Consider the following 5,022-nt stretch of genomic DNA (forward strand, 5'->3'; position numbering starts at 1 on the left):
TATATATATATATATATATATAGAGAGAGAGAGAGAGAGAGAGAGAGAGAGAGAGAGAGAGAGAGAGAGAGAGAAGGAAACCCTTTTTTTGAGAAAGCTAAATATCGAGTTTGAGATGAATCAGTCAATAAAAGTATATAACTACACATTTTAAGTTTCCAATATGGATATTTAGACTGTTCATTAGTTGACCAATATTCACATCAATATATCATATACAAGTCAACATTTGTATAATATATCATGACAATAGTTAGAGTGAAAAAGATAAGTTGAATTGGAAAAAAAACCCAGCAGTAACAACTTTGGATTAAACGGCAGTATTAACTTGATTTAGTTATTGACCTCTGCAAAAATCAACAATATCAAAATTACAACAAAAAGTGTTTTTTGTTGTACATTAATCACAATTTATACAATGTCTTTGTAGTCGAACATGGTCAAAATATTTGTTTGAAATTAAGCAGAAATCTGTCTTATGATATTAAGTAACACAGAAACAAAAACGATGAAAGTGTGATGAAATTAAAATGTCTTAAGTTTAAATTTTTAAAATCTTTTTATTGTTTCAAAGAAGATTAAAAAAATAAGTAACTAAATTCCATCACAAATCCTGTTTTTAGTTTCGGTATGATATTAGAGAGCTTTTTACAAAATGCAGGGAACATAGTTTGTCCATGTGAAACTAGAATACCTTATAATTTTTTAAAAAGATTTAAAAATCATGCATACAGTAGCGGATATAGTCGGGGGGGGGGGGGGGGGGGAGGGGTGGGGGGGGGGGGTGTGTCCAACTGAAGGGTGTTGCAGCATAAGGCCCTCATTTTTTTTAAAGTGGTCCTCAAATTTGTTCTTACAACAAATGGCGCATAACCAGTTGACAGTATACTTACTTGTGCTGGAGGGGACCCCATCCAACACTAAAATTAAGTACGAAGAAGAAGAAAGAACAATGGGAAACCAATTAGTCACACTGTACAGAGCTGTCATAGATTCACGTCAGACAAAGTTTAACTAAAGTGAGCTGCCCTTAAAATAATCAAACGTGTGACACTGGACGATAAAAAAAACAACAACTGGTTATTGATTGACCTCCCATATAAAACACAACCTGTGAGTTAATTACATTAGAGTAAGCCAAGTCTAGGCCTTACTTTATCAGACCTGCATGTGTTAAGTGGGCAGATCACATAAGCCAACATATTAATTACAAAGGTGACATCTCTAATGTAATCCTATTTCTTCCATTGGACCCAAACTAGTTAACGCATGTTTAAAAAAAATTATAATTGCCTGTCGCATTCGTTTTCATCTGCTTAAATATCATGTGCTGTGTGGTTCCTTCTTCGTGTTCTAATGGATTCTGACTCTTTTATTTATCACATTTTTGTGTAGATTTACAATCTTCAGTCCCAGAGATTACTACTAAGATAGCTGCATAATAAGCTACGCGTATTTTAACTCTCTTACCAATTTACTATCAATTTCCCATCTTAGTGTACATGCGAATTTTCACTAGGATTATTTGATTGGTTGTTAAATCATTTTCGTTTTTACATTTGTATCTACTCTTTTTTCAGCAATTTCAAATGTTTTGATTCTCTGTTAATTCTCTAAATACGTGCTTATCAATCTTGCTATCAGTACTGCCACACCACCAAAAGAGACGTTAGCTTATTCTAGTTGCACCTCGAAATGTAAGAATAAAAGACGGGAACCCAAGATTTTTTATTACACGTGTAATTAAAATACAATTCAGATGTTATATATATATATATATATATATATATATATATATATATATATATATATATATATATATATATATATATATATATATATATATCTCGCTTACTCCACCCCTTCATACATAGGCCTACATGTATCACCTGTTGTATAATTATAATTACTACAGTATAAAGTTTACTAATTAGGGTTGGATAGTTTTATTCTGGCGTAATTTTTTAACCCCTGAAATAATTCTGGCAAGTGTTAAAAATGATAATATCATTGGATATGCATTAACACATATATGCTGTAAACACTCTGAAAGTAAGTAAAGCATTACGCCAACTCTTCTTGGTTCTTCTTTTCATTTTTGAATATTTTAAATTGATTTCAAATTGATTTTTTCTCTTATACGAATATCAATTTCATTCTTTATTTTTAAGGCTAGACTTAAGTTTAAGTTTAATTTACGGTAATTGGACAATTATAACATACACAATATCAGACCATGTGATTGGGTGTGTTATGCATTTAAGAAATTCATTCAGTTTAAACTTGTAGAAACACTAGAAGAATTTTGCAGAAAATGTCATAGGAAGTTAATTAAATTAAAAGAAATGGACTCTGATCTCACTAACCCACCGTTTTACTAAACTATATCGATTTAAACTTGCCACTCTTAATACCATGCAACAAAGTCATTTCGTTAGATAACGTCAGATAAAGTTTTTGTGTTTGATAGTCAGCAATTATATCACACATGGATTAATGTTTGCATCTGTATGTAGCACATGTAGCGAGGAGAGTTAAGAAAGTAGCTCAAATTATGTTGCTAAGTTAAAAATAAAATAAAAATAAATTTAAAAATAAATTTACCAGAATCATTAGTAAAACAAGTTAGTAAAAAAGTCTAGTGACATTTACGCGCAATTTCCTTATGTTATCTAAAAATAGCTCTGACGTATATTGCTGGGGTGCGTTCAAGCTAGAAGAACGATCGGTTTGTAGGTGTTTATGTAATTTTAAAATTTGTGACCGAACGAGAGGATATTTTTGAAAACTTTCTTCGGCAATATTGTTCTAAATTATGGCAGGAATCGATTGGTACATGTTTCAAGTCGCTTAGTGGTCTGGTTGCCGAGATATGGGCCAAAAACTGCATTTTTTCGAGGTTTTTTGGCTTTCCCGGGAAATCCATGAAAGAAACCCGGAATTTTTATAGCCTATGCTCATTCTCGTAGTTTGCTTAACATAATTGCTTTTGGAACTAGTCATCGATATTGCTTCGTTGAGGAGGAGATACGACTTAAAGCCCGGACACACATTCATCCATACATTCATTCATCCATCCATCCATTCCCAGAAATGACGAGTTAATAAACGCAATTCTCCAGAATGGAAATTGCGCTAAAAACAGTAGGAGCCTTCTTATCAATAATAAACTCAACTACTATAAAGCTGTTGTGTTATTGTACTTTTAAGTTAAGTCCCCTTTCCGGACTTAATGTCAAAGGTCAAGTACAGTAGATTTAATATAGTTATTGACCTCGGCAAATAATCAGTGTGCATTTCCAGTTTTTATTATATTTGAAATGTGTGTAACACTCAGCTATTTAAATATGCCTACCATATCTAAATGATAAGCATTAATAAAATCTGGATTCAGTAGCAGTATTTAGTCAAACGTATCTGGAATTTGAAAATTTAAAAATTAACTTTTAAAAATCATCCGTCTTTTCTTCAAGCTTGTATTCAACCTACCCCACTACCCCCACCAGAAGCCTGCCTAATTTTGTTTCTCCTTTTAAGTAAGGATTTTTTCTCTTCTTTACATTAATTTCAATTAATTCAATTTAATTTAATTCTTCATATTAATTTTAAACATTGGCTTGTAAACAAAAAGAGACGCACAGCGGCACAACTAACATGATTCTAAACACGTGTTTATTTATCAAAGACATTTATAAAATACCCATGTTCATTCGACTTAATCTTTATCTAATTAATACTCCAATTAACACATAAGCTGCCACTATCTTGACTGATTAAAATTATCAGTGTTTTTCAACTTGTTTTCAACAGGCAAGTACTTTGTCCTTACTCTAGATCAGCCCCAGTTATTGTTTCCCATTAGAAGCTTTATCTCTGTGCCCTTGATAACACCTAATGATTTGTATGTGGTTAGGCCAGCTCTTTGAAACATTTACACAATTAACAGCTGATTCGACATGCTTAAGTCTTAAGGCTTTCTTTATAGACATAATGAGCTAACAACTGTTTTCTAAAATGTAAAGATCGAGCATTTTATGATTTTTTGGTGGATTTAATCAGTTAATACAGAGAGCTCAATGTCTATGCTATTCTCACCCCCCCCCCCTCTTTGTCACTAGTAGATCACATTTATAAAACAAATAGTAGTAATTTAAAAAAAGAATTTTCTATTATTTACGTTAAAGTTAAGCCACCATAATCTGGATTGTAAACATGATAGTGTTAAATGATTATGCAGGTATAGGGCTGGTAAGTAGGTCACCAACCAGTTCTACGGCTCAATAAAACCTGCATGAGTCATATGACTGGCAGATGACCTACTTACCAGCCCTATATTGCCATCGCCCAAGCTGACTGTAAGCATTCATCTCTCAGGCTAGCTACGCTACCTGCCCCAGACTCTACCCTAGATATAAACCCTAGTTGTGTTGCTTTCGTGCAACCTACCCTAGTTGTGTTGCTTTCGTGCAACCTACCCTGGTTGTGTTGCTTTCTTGCAACCTACTCTAGTTGTGTTGCTTTCTTGCAACCTACCCTAGTTGTGTTGCTTTCTTGCAACCTACCCTAGTTGTGTTGCTTTCGTGCAACCTACCCGAGTTGTGTTGCTTTCGTGCAACCTACCCTAGTTGTGTTGCTTTCTTGCAACCTACCCTAGTTGTGTTGCTTTCTTGCAACCTACCCTAGTTGTGTGATTTCTTGCCACCAACCCTAGTTGTGTTGCTTTCGTGCAACCTACCCTAGTTGTGTGCTTTCGTGCAACCTACCCTAGTTGTGTTGCTTTCGTGCAACCTACCCTAGTTGTGTTACTTTCGTGCAACCTACCCTAGTTGTGTGATTTCCTTTCGCCCCATCCTATTTTTGCACTACACCCACATGCCATTCTTTGGATGTAGACCTGTCTTACCCTATTCAGGTAGGTAACTTGGAATGTACTAGATCAGCTATGAGGCCCCACCCAGAGCCGGTGCTACCTATAAGGTGAACTAGGAGGTCGCCTAGGGCGCCATCCCTAGGGGGCGCAAA

The sequence above is a fragment of the Physella acuta genome, unplaced genomic scaffold (genome assembly GCF_028476545.2).
Source record: "Physella acuta isolate Inbredline_101_S28 unplaced genomic scaffold, ASM2847654v3 ptg001120l, whole genome shotgun sequence".
Lineage (NCBI taxonomy): Eukaryota > Metazoa > Mollusca > Gastropoda > Physidae > Physella > Physella acuta.